The 16,113-nt window shown below is 40.9% G+C and overlaps 1 long non-coding RNA gene across 1 annotated transcript; it reads left to right on the forward strand.

The window, feature by feature from the left end:
• The first annotated feature begins 4,684 nt into the window (after positions 1-4,684).
• LOC135093257 (uncharacterized) lies at positions 4,685-10,518 on the forward strand. Its single transcript, XR_010263271.1, has 4 exons — positions 4,685-4,830; positions 8,036-8,144; positions 9,248-9,450; positions 10,300-10,518. It is a non-coding gene; the product is annotated as an uncharacterized LOC135093257 (long non-coding RNA).
• Positions 10,519-16,113: the final 5,595 nt, after the last annotated feature.

The following is a 16,113-nucleotide window of genomic DNA, read 5'->3' on the forward strand; positions in this document are numbered from 1 at the left end:
TCTCAAATTTCGTTATCAAATGAAAATCCACTGTTTACAAAATAAATATATGCTAAATAAACCTGATTGTTTAAAAAAGAAATATCTATATACTCGTACATATAAAATCGCTTAATTTCACATGTCATTACATTTAACTCGTGGATAAACAGCAAACAGTGGCTCACATGACTCGATAGATGTTTACAATTTTGAAAGATCTCTGTTTCTCTGCTCCTGCACGCTGCATACCATTTTAACTCGTTTGGCTCGTCTGCGACTTAAAAAACTTACAATAAAGTGCGGAGCAGCGACTTCTTGCCTGTGTGTCAGAGGAGCCATGCTTGTTTACTGTCAACGGAAGTGCAGACGAACGGCTGTGCGTGTGTGGCGGGGCGCGCTCAAGAAATTGTCGATTTTCAGAAAGCTAACGAAAAGAGTTGACGGAAAATGTGCTATAGTGTGACAGCGCCTTAAGCAAACCTCTTCCCTTTCACTCACCCTGTCCAAACTTCTAACAAATGCCACTCACAGTTCTCTACACAACAAGTAAAGTTCGTCAAGGAATAGAGTTGCTTTACAATATGAGCCATAATTATTAACAAAGTCAGAAACTTAAGGGTATTTAAGTAAACTTCATTGTCTATAGAATCTGTACTAACAAAGTTGATACTGCAGCGCTACAGTCCTCAACGCGACAAGGTTTTCCGGAGAATGTCTATGTTTAATATCATCCACAACCATTACCTCAGTCAGAAGGTTCAGGGCAGGATGCGAAATTCATTGCCTATACGCTCTAAACAAAGGTGATGGTGTAGTGCTACAGTTTTCTACACGACACGCTTCTCCAGGGAACGTGTTTGTTTGATAGCTTTACGAGTATTTAATAGCTCAATCGGGAGGCTAAGTCTGCTCCTCTCCCAGTGCAAGATGTGAAATTCATTGTCTATACACCCCGCACGGACAGGGATGATGGAAGGTGATGGTGCAGTGGTGTGTATTGTGTTGGCGATAACTTTGTATATATATGTTTCTTGTTTCATGTTTCCCTACAGCAGAGCGTGAGGGGAGCAAGGGCTGTGATTGATGCTTTGACATTTTTCACACCTCTTTTTTCCTCTCTCTCCCTTTAACAAGAGTTTTACAGATGCCTGGCGAGGGAAAACAGGCGCTGACTGTGTAGTGAAGGGAACATTTTAACATTTCCTTCAGTCTTTTGTCCTCTCTCTCTCTCTCTCTCTCTCTCTCTCTCTCTCTCTCTCTCTCTCTCTCTCTCTCTCTCTCTGAAAGACACGAATAAGACCGCCCTGTATGTGTTCTCAAGACCCACACGGCAACTGAGGTGAGCAAGTACGTGCGTTGGCAGAAGTACGTGCTAAGTGGACACGACATTCCCTGATGGTACAGTGGTGTACAGTGCCTCTACTGCCGCCCCAAGGGTACACACACACACACACACACACATACACACACACACACACACATATATACACTTGTTATGTGTCTGGTAATTAAAGTGTGTGTGTGTGTGTGTGTGTGTGTTCGCTATAGAATCATTATTTATTTACCTTTTTTTCTTTCGCCTATAATTTTTACTGGCATTGTTGGTCATTGAAGTAGTCCTCTCTCTCTCTCTCTCTCTCTCTCTCTCTCTCTCTCTCTGACACACACTTCTATAAATACAATACAGAGAGAGAGAGAGAGAGAGAGAGAGAGAGAGAGAGAGAGAGAGAGAGAGAGAGAGAGAGAGAGACCAATCGAAACACAATTACTTCACCAATGCGCACAACAAGCTCCTTCCTTCCCCATGATACTTTACTGTGATTACCCAGTTATTAGCCAGAGCCTCACTATTCTCCTGCCCTTTGACCTCCTCTCTCATTCCTTTACCGTTCACTATCCTCCCTTCACTGACCCTCGTAGCCTGATGGTCATAGATAATACCGCGTCGTCTCTCTGCTGACCCTCTTAGTCTGGTAGTCCCGAGTAAAACGAAAGAGACAGAGAACCAATGGGAGACAAAATCAGGAAGCAACAAGGCAGTTTACGCCCTGAGGAGCTTCCGTAATGAGAGCATCAGTCGGGGTTTCTGTCCATAAATTTCAGCATTACGAGGAATTTGAGAGACTGTTACGACCGCCACATCCCCTGAAGGTCTTCCAGCCGCCGTCTTTGCATGACCTGTGCTCAGAAGCGCTTTGCTCTCTCTCATCACGACTATTTTCAAAGGCTACAGAGATGATTTGCTGGTTCTCTAGAGTGTTTCTCCTGTTAATAATATAGAAATTGTGTTAATCTTTCAAGAAATTAGTAAAAACACCCTTAAAAACTCGTGTAATTTTAACTACAGCCTTTTGAAAGTATTATTGATGCTGCCACAAGTCTTTCAGAATATGGTCCCGTGAGTGATAGACAGCGATCATCTCTTAATCTTCCCTCTTCTCTCAAGACCGCCACCCCTTCCCTTCCACCCCGCTCCCTCCTGTCCCCCTTCCTCCTCTTCCTCCTAACACTCACTCGGCCGCCTAATTCGGTTTCATTTCAACTTGATTCAAGAAACAATTAAAAGAAAAGATAGTGGAATCCGAGAGAGAGAGAGAGAGAGAGAGAGAGAGAGAGAGAGAGAGAGAGAGAGAGAGAGAGACTGCATCAATTTTATGGGTAATGGTAGCAGTAACAACATTAACAATAAAATTATCAATATCAGTAGCAGTATCCACAGCGTCAGCAACGGCAGCAGTAGTAGTAGCAGCTGTAGCAGAAGCAACAGCAGAAGCACCAGCAGTAGTAGAAGTAGCAGTAGTAATAATGGTGGTGGTGGTGGTAGTGGTAGTGCTGGTGATGGTGGTGGAAGGAGGAAGAAATAACCAGCAATATGAGGCCCAGCAACAACGCCAGCGGCAGCAACAGTCGCGGCAGAAACGTGTAATAATGCTCCTACTAAATTCTGAGGCATTGTTCCCCTGCAGTACAGATGCACGCACTTTTATCACACGTGCGTAGCGAAATTAAACAAGGTACTTTGTGTGAGAATAATGCAGGAAAATTATTAATGTAACCACAAAATCTGAAGCGGAAAGAAATGAGACGGAAACGAGAGAGAGAGAGAGAGAGAGAGAGAGTTTTGCATTTCAGGTCCTCCAGTTTAATATCCGAAATGCCACTCCCAGTAGTAAACTTGTGCAGTGATTGGAACATGATATATTTTTGCGTTACGAGTACACACTGTTTCCTTGCGTCAGCCGAGGGAGTGTAGCGGGCGTCCCCGAAACACAAGCATGAGGAAGTTAGATCCGATTACCTTCATTACAAATCGTGTGTGTGCGTGTATGTGTCTGTGTGTGTGTGTGTGTGTGTGTGGCTAGTTTACTGATAATGTCTGTCTCCTGTCAAGTCAAGGTTCGTGTCCACTTCGTCTCATATGTTATAAATAAATAAATGAGTTAATAGATAAATATGTAAATAATACTATACTTAATTAGATCTCTCTCTCTCTCTCTCTCTCTCTCTCTCTCTCTCTCTCTCTCTCTCTCTCTCTCTCTCACACACACACACACACACACACACACACACACACAAACGATTAATTTAAACCAATGATAATTCAGAAGTACACTCAACCTCATATTTTGATTGACTTGCGGAGACAAACATTAAAAATAAACAAATGAATAACTAAAGGGAAGAATTAACGTGACATCAGACTTTCCTTCGTATTATAAACCTAGCAGAAGAATAACACACATAACACTTTGGCTTTAACTAGATTTACTTGCCCAGTGCTTGTGAGAGGAGGTGTGTTTGCACTGCATGGTTACTGGTGACAGTCTGACTCACTCACTGCTGGTGGTGAGACAAGAGACAATGTGCTGCGTTGTTCAATGTGCAGTAAAAATGTAAGGGGGAGGATGTACTTGTGTCGGCTGAGCCAGGCAGGGAACGAAGCAGTAAGGACACTTGTACCACCTCGCTTCCTGCCTTCTCTCCCTCTTATTCTTCAGCAAGTAATGTTTAGCTTCTCAACAGTGCCTGGTTTGATTTACTGAGTTCTCGGCGTAGTTTTACACTCTACGTTCAAATTATTAGTGTATAGTGCGAATATCACCAAGCTTCTCTTACTTGCCTACCTACAGATATAACAGGGACTGACATGGAACTACTACTACTACTACTACTACTACTGCTACTACTACTACTACTACTACTACTACTACTACTACTACCATTACTACTACTACTACTACTACTACTGTATTAACAGAACTGCTTGTCTCGAATCTTAGTTTCTTAGTTAAGTAGACAGAGAGAGAGAGAGAGAGAGAGAGAGAGAGAGAGAGAGAGAGTGGGGGGATGAAGTGTATGTGTATGTGCGTGTGTGCCCACATAATCCCAGACACTACAGAGAAGTAATACTGGTTCTATTTCATTATTGCATTTATCTGTTTATACCACCGGACAGCTGTGATTGTGTATCTATAATGCACGTGAGGCGGGAGTGAGGGAGCCCCGCTGCGGGTGAGGGTGTGGGGGACTCAGATACTGTAAGGCTTCAATATATATATATATATATATATATATATATATATATATATATATATATATATATATATATATATATATATATATATATATATGATAGGGTTGGGAACAAAAGCCAGGGTCCAGAATCTCAATTTCCCACAGAACACTGAACTGCTTTCATGAAAACTGTTTCGAGGGACCGAGTCGAATCGCAGAGTCTTGTTCCGATACTCGTACCTCCGCCTGCCAAAAAAAAACCCAGTGGCTGGCGGCGCCTGGCGAGGAGAGGGTCTGTGTACACCGGTGCTGGCAGGGCGAAAGCCGGAAAAAGTGAGCGTTTTCTCTATTTTGTAACTTGGGTTTTCCACGGCGCTGCCCCTCCGTGCACCATACAGTTTTGAATCGAGTGTGTTATCAGTGAGGACAGGTGTTTACCCGGTGGTCTGGGCAGCCACACACAAATAGCCATCCTTTCCTAACTCCTCGCCGGTGTTAGGGATTAGAGGCGATGTGACTTTTGGGTGAGCGCGTCAAAGAAAATCTTTACGAAACTGAGAAAGCTGATGCCTAGTTATGGCAGAGGGAGAAAGGCGACGTTATTTCGTAATCCCGCCACGAGACGCACCTTGTCAACCGCGGCAGTAGTCTAAAATATAAATATACGCTCGACTTTGGGCATCTCTGGTCCACCTCCCGCTGTGCGTCACTTCACCACTCGAGTAAAGAAGTTTCAGTGCTTAATGAAGACGTGATAGTAACGATGGAAACGACTATTACTTGTATTTAACTTCTCGCTGAAATAACTGCACAAATCAAGCATGGAGTGGATGTACGAGACCTATAATCCGACAACACAACGATACATAACCTCAGATGTACGATAATTAAACCAACATTCAGAGCGAGTGTCCGTAACAAGGGAACTAGATGATGCAGGGAAAAAGATACAAAAAGATCCTTAATGAAGTGAATTTTGGGAGAGGAGTGAATGAAGGAAAACAGGGGAAGGAGGTACAGAAGAGGAGACTTCAAGAGAGAGGGGGGAGAGGAGAAGAGGAGGTGGGGGGGTATGCAGTAAATGGGCGAGTACACTCTGAGAGCCTCGCCTAGGTAACCCGTCTGTTTAGAATGGGCGTGGGGGGAAGGGATGCGCTTAAAATGGGCGTCGGGAGAGGGAGGGGAAGGGAAGGGAGGGGACGAGAGAGAAGGCTGGTTATCTACTACTTCCCTCCCCATCATCCCTTCGAGACTGGATCAAAGGCAGTTCGGGTTCCTCTTAGTCGCGGCGTCTCGTCCCTTTTCTCTGCAGCAAATAAGGGAGACCATCGGAAGGCCGCCTCTCTTTCTTTTCCCTTTTCTTGTCATCTTCATTCTCCACCGCCGCCGCCTCCTGCTTTTCTTTTTCATCGTCATTCTGTTTGAGTTTTTTTGTCCCTTTCTTGTGTTTTGCTTTGTGTGTGTGTGTGTGCGTGTGTGTGTTTAAGCTTTTGTTCTTTGTCTTATTTAAAGTCGCTGTCGCCGTGGTCGTTTTCTTTCTAATAGTTTTTTTCTTCGTCTTCATCTTCCTCTCGTCTTCCCTCTTCCCATTCCGCTTCCCGTATTTCTCGTCCTCGTTCCTTTTCCTGCAGTTCTCGTCCTCGTCTTCCTCCTCTTCGTCGTCGTCCTCTTCGTTCGCCCCCTCTTCCCCTTCGTAGTTCTTATTTGTCTTCCTCCTCTCCTTCTTCCTCTTCGTAGTTCTTTTGTCTTCCTCCTCCCTCTCGTCTCTCCGTTTAACCAGTTATGTTTTTCCTTCCTGTTTTACTACCACCACCACCACCTACTACTACTAAGCTGTGACGAGTGAAGTGAATGTGGCGGAAACAGTTCGTCGATTTGGAAGGACACTGAATACGCAGAGACTGTGCAGGAAACCTCGTAGTGCCACGCTTGTTAGGGTGCTTGTTATAACATTGTTCATAATTACAAGATTAATTGTTCAGGATTACTAATGTTTTTGTCAGTGTGTGTGTGTGTGTGTGTGTGTGTTTGAGAGAGAGAGAGAGAGAGAGAGAGAGAGAGAGAGAGAGAGAGAGAGAGAGAGAGAGAGAGAGACGTATTCTATTCACACTTCAAACCACTAGTGCTGAAATCTACATAAAAAAAAAAAATCAATAAGTAAACAATGTAAAGACGATGCTTGCAAGGAAGTAAAGAACGCCTGCAACATTTACTGGCGATTACCAACACTGCAAACCACTTCGTTCTGTACACAGTGAATGAAGCGAACTAGGAGATGAAACAATGATGCGCCGTTCCCCCTCCCACCACCACCATCACCACCACCTCTTCGCACATCCCTTCTCCCCCGACGGCTTAACAGTTACCAGTAGTGATATGCGGGGAGTGCCGAGGTGCGAGTCAGTAATTGTTTCACTGTATGACTGGTTTTATGACTGCTAGTGTTACGAGAGGCTTGGTGCACATGAATGTTGTACGAATAGGCCCTCTCTCTCTCTCTCTCTCTCTCTCTCTCTCTCTCTCTGAAGCCTGTGGTATTTTTATTATTTAATGGACAAATTCCTTTCATCTTATCCACTCAACTCCTCCTCCTCCTCCTCTTCCTCCTCCAACCTCCCTTTACTTCCTCGTCCTCCTCCTCTTCCTCCTCGCTACAGCGGCTGCCCCTTTTCAAGATATTTGCATATCAACACGCTGGCCTTTTGATTTCTTAGAGCACAACGGCGCCCGTCTCTTCCCTCCTCTCTTCTCTCACTTTCTTTCCTTCTGTCATCATCTTTCCTTTCTTTCCATCCATCTTTTTTTGTTATTATTGTTTGGGGTTAGTAAAAATTTTGGTCTTAGTTCCATCAGTATTTTCATTTGACTTCCTTTTCTCAGATTTTTTTTTTCCAGTACCATGAGGTTTCTTTTTCTGTTTTCCTTTTTTCCATTATTCTCCTCCTTCCTCCTCAGTTTAATATTACCAATTCTATATATTTTAACGTAATTTTGCTCCCTTTCTTTTTATCTTGGCTTTCCTTCATGAATTCTTACTATTCTTTAGTTATGCTTCATCGTTAGTTTTCTTTAAAAGCTCATTTTCTTTCATTTATGCACCACGTACGTATTTGTGCTCAGTGATCTGTTATTTCCGCTTTTTTTTCGGATGCAATATATTAGTCTTCCTTTTTCCTGTCATATTTGTATAGTACATATATACATGATTGCTTTCCTTCTTTTTTTTTTTTTTTTTTTTACATTCCTTCCCTGTTCTTCGTCTTCTCTTCTTTCTCCTTTTTTCCTTTCATCATCAGTTCGTTATTCTGGCAGTCTAAACACCAGTTATCTATTTGGCTCGAGGCTCTTCCTGGCACCTTTGCACTACACATGACACACACATGTGATCACTTATTTCTTTCATTATTCATCCTCACCTTAGTAGTAAAGGTTGTGATATCGGTAGCAAAAAATTGTCTTCCATCATCAGATACAATGGCAATCAACAATTGTGCCAAAACCCGAATGCACTGCCACTAACTTGTCTTTTTATTCCCAGACGTGACTTGTCCGCGAGATGACTACCAGCGGGATACGAAACCGAAAATCAAGATGCTGCTTCAAAAAGATATGAGTAACTTTATAGCACGGGTTTCGAAAACGGGAAGGTGAGTTTCAACTTCTCGTTTATTTATTCATTTTTGAGGTGTGATATTTGAGGCTAAGGCATTTGGATCCCATTCAAGATCAGTCATTGTTACAGATATTAGAAATGGGTATATATAAATTTAGATATTAAGTAGATGCAGATAAAATAATGGACAGGTACATCATTTGCTTGGTGCCCATTTGTGTCCTTGAAGACTAAAGCTCTAAAGACAAAATTAATAACTGGAGGTTTCATCACTGGTGGAAATTCATATAACTGTTGCAATTAATTTTCTGCAGCCAACAGGGGGAAAATATGAACATAACCAGTTTTAGCCTGACAGGAAGGCCTCGCTGTCATTACTGGTAACACGAGGGAGCCCACTAAGTCTAATTGCCCCACTGTGTACCTGTAATGTGAGGCAACCTCTCATTAAGTGTTGAACATATTTATGCAAATGTTCGTCAAGTGAGGTGAGGGACAGGGAGGCTCTGAGGTGCCACTCAAGTTACCGTCTGTCATATTAATTGATAAAAGCGCAATGATCACTTAACCACACCATAAGCACTCCTGTGTGTGTGTGTCTAATTCAAGGTCTTGTAGAGGCCATCAGGTTTTCAAAGTAGGCCAACAAAGCTGCTGATGTTTTGTTCTTCCTTTGTTTTTATAGTATGGTAATTTAAGTGGTTTCACAAACTCCATTATGAATCTTCATTTGTCAGTTTTTCTTATTAACAAATACATAACAGCTAGAAATTGGGATGCACTTAACCCTGTCATGATGCATTGGGGGTAAGTTCTCAGTGAAGAAACACACCACTATTTGTGGTGTATTACATAATATTCTGCAATGACTGAATGGAATGAAAGGACAGACTGGTAGAACCTGATATTTTATTGATCTGATTTCCAGCCAATCCTGTTTGTACAGTTTCTAAATATTGGATATGATAAGAGGAATAGTAATTCAAGGCACATGAAATAATGTACACAGTACAATGTCAACAGTTAAATGTCTCAAGCCTCACACCCCAGATGGTATAAGAGGAGTATAAGAGGGAGCCACCAATCTGAAAGAAAGCTTCATATTTTGGAATGAGTAAAATTGGTCTTGTATTTCAGAATGTAGGAGTTGGGAAGACATTGCATGTCCTCGCATTCCTCCCTCTCTGCACAAACAAGCTGATGAACAAGGAAGTGTGTGTACTGAGGAGGACTTCTGGCTACTGGAGCCTCCAAGCAAGACTGGTGAAGTCTGAGGAGGAAACCAGAAAATGAGCAATATACCGAGTAGGATCAATGTGCACTGCTCTTTCATGACACACGTAAGTTGAAGTAGTTGACAAGTAAGATGTACAAAAGATGTTGGAAATATCAGTCTTTGTATAAAGATGAGATTCTTGCTTTGATGATATTGCTGTGAATAATTTGGGATCAATTCTCTTCTCATAAAGGCCCAAGGGGTGAAGACTGTGTGTGTGTGTATGTGTGTGTGTGTGTGTGTGTGTGTGGGAGGGGGTGGGGAAGTATTTGTGGAAACAGGTGTGGATGTCTGTGCTGGCTATTATATTATATATAGAGATAGTGATGGGACAACTTCTAGAATAAACAGTGAATTTTCTGTTGATGTACTAATATTTGTATAGGCCTGGCAGCTTCCTCTAGTGGTGGTTGTCCACAGGAATTATGAGGACATGTATGTACAAAAACATCTCTCTATCAATGTCATCCCTTGCACTCTCTCCAGGAGGAAGCAGCCAATAAACTATAAGTAGCATAAGACAAGGAAGATTGTTGATAACTTCAATGTAGCTTAGTTAACTCTAATCGTGTTAGCAGCCACAGCAGCACTTCATTATGTTTGTAAGCTCCTCCCTGTTCTCAAGGTTTTTAAAATACGTGGCTATCTCTGAAAGTATCATGATGCCGTGTGCATATTCTTCTACAGGTAATCCTTTTGTACATTTGCTTACAATACTGCTCAGTACTATTATTATTCAAAAGATGCTTGAGGATATAGAGGAATCTTATGAATATTGTCATGAAATGAATGCAGCAAAAGCTGAGTGAGGTTGGAGTGAATCTGGATTTTTTATTTTGTCATACCCTCCTAAATACTCCCACCCAATACATCATAAACACGCACTCACTGAGACCATTACAATCTATTTCAGCATTTGAATTCTATGGAGAGAGAGCAGAAGACACGAAAACACTTGCACAAGAGAATAAGCATAACAGGGTCCCTGTAACAGAACCTGAAACCAGAATTGTGGAAAATTATCAACACCCACACCCCATCCTGGCGGACATCTCACATGAAGACCCCACTCTTTTTTCCTAAAGGGTTCTTATGTATGTATAGAAACCCACAAATTGTGCATCTACAACAACTGCTTTGTTTTCTTTCCCCCTTCCCAGTATCTCTGATGCTCGGATCCCTCCAGCAGCAACGCCTCCTCTTCCCCTCCTCCCCTAAGTGGATTTTAGGCCACAGGAAAAGAACTCTTCATGTCAACTAACTCTCCCTATCCATATTTTCTCGGAAACCTCCTTGCTAACCTCACACTTCATTCATTCACATTTTACTACTCCTTTATCTTATCTTGTATCCTACCACATTCTAAGGGTCTTTTCTCTCTATCAGCTTATCATCTTACACTTAAGTGGCTTTTCTCTCTATCAGCAGCCTTATCATCCTACACTTTTTCTACAAACTGCTTACTTTCCTCCATCCTCTCAACATGGTCATACCATCCATCTCTGTGGTTGTTTCTCACCCATTTCCACATTACATCCACTGCTGCTCACATGACATCTCTAAGGCCTTCCTTAAGCATTTATCTCACATATTATATATATAGTCTGTAGAAGAAAAAGGACATATTCACACTGCAACACAAACCAGATGCAAGGAAGATTCATTTTCCATTCATGCCCACAATTATTCCTTCTGCATCTATCAGTTGCCTAACAACATCCATCCATCCCATTCATTATCTCTCCTTAGCTTTACACTTCTCTTATCACGTTCAGTTCTCTTTAACTAAATGTTCCTCTTCCTTTCACTTTACAAACCTAAATCATCATAACTTCCAATCTGCTCAATAATTCAACTCCTTCCTCACTCAATCCAAATGTTACCTGGATGTCGTCTCGTCTCCGTTACATTTAACCTCTTCTCACCTGCCCCAATATTCCATGTCTGTCATACAAGCCAATTAATACCATAATTACTTAATCCAGCCCTCTCTATACGCTTGCATCAAAAAAGTGACCTACAGCTGGACACTTTTTAATCTCAAACCACCATATTTTTTTCAACCCACCACATTTTTTCTACTTCGAATTATTCATACTAAACTTCACTTCCACATCTATTCCTCCGTCCTCATCTTAAAGAATTCAACACTTCTGTTAGGAGGCTGACACCTTACTCAAAAGAAAGACATCTCAAACACACTGACACCTTACTCAAAGGGAGGACATCTCAGAAACGCACTATCTTAACAAGCATTCCCTCTTATCATTGCCTCAGCATCACAGTGGGAGAAATGAAATATCCTCACAGATACACAGAACAGACAATTTCTGCAGCAGTTGGCTTAACCCTGCTGCACCATAACAGACCCATACCTCCTGCACACACAAATCTATCTATCAATTTGACCTGATATAGGTTGCCAAGGATGTTCATGCATTCACTGTTGCTCTCCATTCATCCCTCTCACACACTACAACCATTCCCTGCTTGCTCCACATATAATTCTCTCTCTTCAGTGGTACAGTAAACAACTGTAGGGGGGCAATTTCAGGCTATACTACCTCATACCACCTGGCTCAAGCTCATTTTCAGCAGTTCCAGTGCTGCACTAGTCAGCCATATTGTCTTGCATGCACTGATTGTTTTCTTGCAATGTGGCTCTTTGAAGTGAAGGAATTATGATGAAAGGCACCTGTAAATTATTCAAAAGTTTAACCATGACAAAATATATCACTATACATTTTCTATATGCCACATTCATGAAACTAATAACTCTCAACATTATTGAAAACCATCACATACAAATTGACAAATATAATATTTATCAAATCAATTTCTTTCACAAACTACACTTACCCAGTTCTCCAGTCAAGTCTGACAATGATCCTTCAGCCTTAAGCGTTGTCCACTGTATTTCCTGCCCAGCTAAGTTTCCCTCACTAGCTATTGTAACTTAAACTCTGACATGCCCTTGTATGGTTTTCTTTTCTTTCTCACTCCTATCCACACAGCCTGGTCTGACTGGGTCTGGTGTCTTCTGCTAATATTAACCTGCCCTTACCCTCCATTCTACAACATGACCACCAAAGCTGCTGTGTATGCATTTGAATCCATGACTCAATCCAGTTTATTCCACCCCATTCTCTGGGATGGAGAGATACACAACAGTAAAGTGACATTACAACCTACATACAGCCACATGGTAATGACAGCTTTGATAATCATAGGATGATTCAAATTTTTTTCAAGACTGACATCCATTTTCAATTTCCCTTTCTGAAGAGAAGAGGCATACAAATAACTGCTACAAATTTGGTAAACAGTAACAGCACACACACATTAAATACACTCCTCATATTGCATTCATACACTTTCACCAGTTAGATTATATTCAACCTTAAATAAACTTATTTACCAGAATATAGCAGTCCTTCCCACTCACCATAAAGAAGAGCAGAGCAACACCAAGGACCTTGATGGCACCACTAACATCCCTGCTGCTGTCGCCATGCTGAAAGAGAGTAAGATTTAATTAACAAGCTCTACATATAAAACACTGCTTCTCATATATGGAAAGTAAGGGATTCCAGACAACAAATTATTTAGGGAGAATAAAAGGAATGCAGCCATTTGTGTACTCATGGAAGGACAAGAAAGATGACCTAAGGGAAATGAAGAGTTAATGTATTGATAAATATTTGAGTTGGAAGGAAATCATGGAAGGACAAGAAGCACTTAAGGAAATGAAGAATTAATGTGATAAATATTGAAGTTGGCAGCTGTAGTTTTGTTTCTAATCAGAAGACACGCATAAATACATTGTAAAAAAAATAATAAATAAAAAATTAATAAATAAATAAATTGTAAAAAAAAAAAAAAAAAAAAAGAGGCCATTAAAAGTATCTACAGAGAGAGAGAGAGAGAGAGAGAGAGACTACTCAGGATGATAGAAAAACAAGATTATACAAATTTAGGAGACTTATGAAACACTACAATATTTTAAACCATGTATAATTAATTATCTAATACGTAACTCTTGGAATACAGTAACCTCTGAACATAAATAATGACAGAGAACATCTATGACTTTATAAACTATACTGAAGTAATAATGTGCAAAAGTAAACTTTCAATCTGGCACCATAAGTAGTGACAGGACAGACAAGGCCAGTGTAAACCACTCAGGTCTTGGTGGTCATGTGGAGGCTAACACATTAGTTTCCATAATATGCAAAAGTAAACTTTCAATCTGACACCATAAGTAGTGACAGGACAGACAAGGCCAGTGTAAACCACTCAGGTCATGGTGGTCATGTGGAGGCTAACACATTAGTTTCCACTCTGGTTGTGACCCTAAATGTAATCCTGGCCTGACTCACTACTGAATGAATGTATATGTAGTCATTTTGATATGCTTCACTCATTTGTAACATCACTTCTGAGACTATCCAGCAACATTTCAGGAACATCCAAGGCTCCACATTACAAGAAAATACACATACATAGGTGCACATACCTGATTGAATGCAAGCAGCTGTGGGGTCTAGGTGATGCCATCAGCAGGGTGAGGCACCAGACCCATAGTGTTGCTGGTGTTCATGATAGCACACTTTCCTGCAAAGAATACAACTTTGAACAAAAAAAGTATGCAAACAAATACACTGGTAAAAAAAATTCTGCATCAATTTTCAGGTTCTGGCAGCGACTTTCTTGGCTTAAAGAATACAGAAATAATGTTTCAACAATAAGACACTGAATTGAACTGCAGTTGTTGAATGCATGGATGAAAACCATATTAAAAACTATGAAATATTATGATTTTTTTGCTTTAAACATCACAGTCAATATAGTAGATTAGTACCAGAAACATACACACATCAATAAATGTATAGCCTCTGTCTTCACAAGCATGAAGTGAATGATTTTAAAATGTAGCAAAAAATCAGCCTATATCAAATAGATTCATTAATTTCTATAATGTACAAGGCAGCAGAAGCCAGGTGAGGTGAAGTGCAGTGCAGTGCAGTAAGGCAACCATTACATCAGAGTTTACCTGCCCACCACCATAAAGGCTCATGATCAAATATATGTAGTATGTAGAATCTTTTCAGTAACATACACAAAAATTTATACATAAATATCCATAAGTGCACTATTTGCGCACACACACACACACACACACACACACACACACACACACACACACACACACACACACACACATAAAAAAATAAATAAATAAATAAATAAATAAAAAATAGTCAATATAAAAAAAAAGAAACAAAAATGTCACTTGGGAGGCAACACAAATCAACAAACTTTAAACAAATGCATGCTGTACTGTACAAGAAGCCCCATGACCCAGGAAAGCACAGTGTAGCTCTAAATCATTACATGAAGTATTCAGCAAGCACTTCCCCAGACTGCCCCACTTTCAATTTCAAAAGACTGTCACTAAACATCCACCCAAGGAGTGCATCCATTTCCTCCATTTCCAATATGCTGTGCACTTTACCGGAAGGATGAAAATAAGACGTGCATTTCGTGCAACAAAACTATGGCACAGTTTGTCCACTCATAAAATAATCACAGGACCCAAGAACACAGCAGCAGAAGACAGCAAGATACAAAGTGCTGTGGTGGACTGTGACTCACTGAAAAAAGGCCAATGAGATGGACAGTGACAACATTCAACTTAATCTTGTTTGTAAGTGTTGCATAAGTGGAGCTTTTCACACGCAAGACACTCCGTACACGAGCTGCCAAGGTCTTTGGATGAAATCCTTCTAAGAATAATTTATAAACAATACAGAGCATTCCACTAGAGGGTTACCCAACCTGAGATACATGGTGTCCAAGAACATGAAGGAAGAGAATAGATGTGAGTATTAAATAAGAGACAGAAGTTTGGAAAGCCATGTCAAGCTGAGAGGAGTTAGGTCTTGAGGCATCACAGGCTATCAGATTTCCAATGTTGGAAAGCCATGTCTAGCTGAGGGGAGTTAAGTCTTGAGGCATCACAGACTATCAGATTTCCAATGACCAATTCAGAAACCACAGAAAAATGAGGGTTTAGGTGTTCTGTAGTAGATATCTCTTTCATTTGGCCTAACTCAGCTATAATTAATAGCATCTACACAAACAGATCAACTGATCTTCACACACCTTATACTGGAGACTGAGGAGGTTGATACAGCTGGCTTGTATACAGGACGTGCTGAGTGTTTTCATTTTCTGGGTAACTAACAGTCCTTTTCCTTTTCAACACATCGACAGCTGTTTTTGTTTGTTTCAGCAAGGAAATAACTTGTAGAACATCGGAGACACTTGCACCTTGTTGCCATGTCATGACCTCCTGGATTCTGTATCAAGTCATGAATGGTCTGTGGTCTGACTATGAATTCCTCTGCTGCTTACAAAATGTTCATAGTGGCTGACAATCTCTTTACTCTGGCTTGAGTCTCACAGTTCATGATACACACAATTCATCAAGATAAACAGCACCAACGGTATCATGCAAAAAATCTGATTATAAACTGGACACTGACCATACACTGCTTCTACATTCCTTGAAATTGCTCTTGAAATGTAGTAAAGGACCACAACTTTTGTCTCAAGACCTTTCATGCTTATTTTTCAATATCTTTACTTATCCTCTTTTATGCTGCTCCACTATGAAGAAAATATAAGAGAAGAAAAAACATGCAACATTGTAGGAGCTTTT

The sequence above is a fragment of the Scylla paramamosain genome, chromosome 42, assembly GCF_035594125.1.
Source record: "Scylla paramamosain isolate STU-SP2022 chromosome 42, ASM3559412v1, whole genome shotgun sequence".
In the NCBI taxonomy this organism is placed as follows: Eukaryota; Metazoa; Arthropoda; class Malacostraca; order Decapoda; family Portunidae; genus Scylla; species Scylla paramamosain.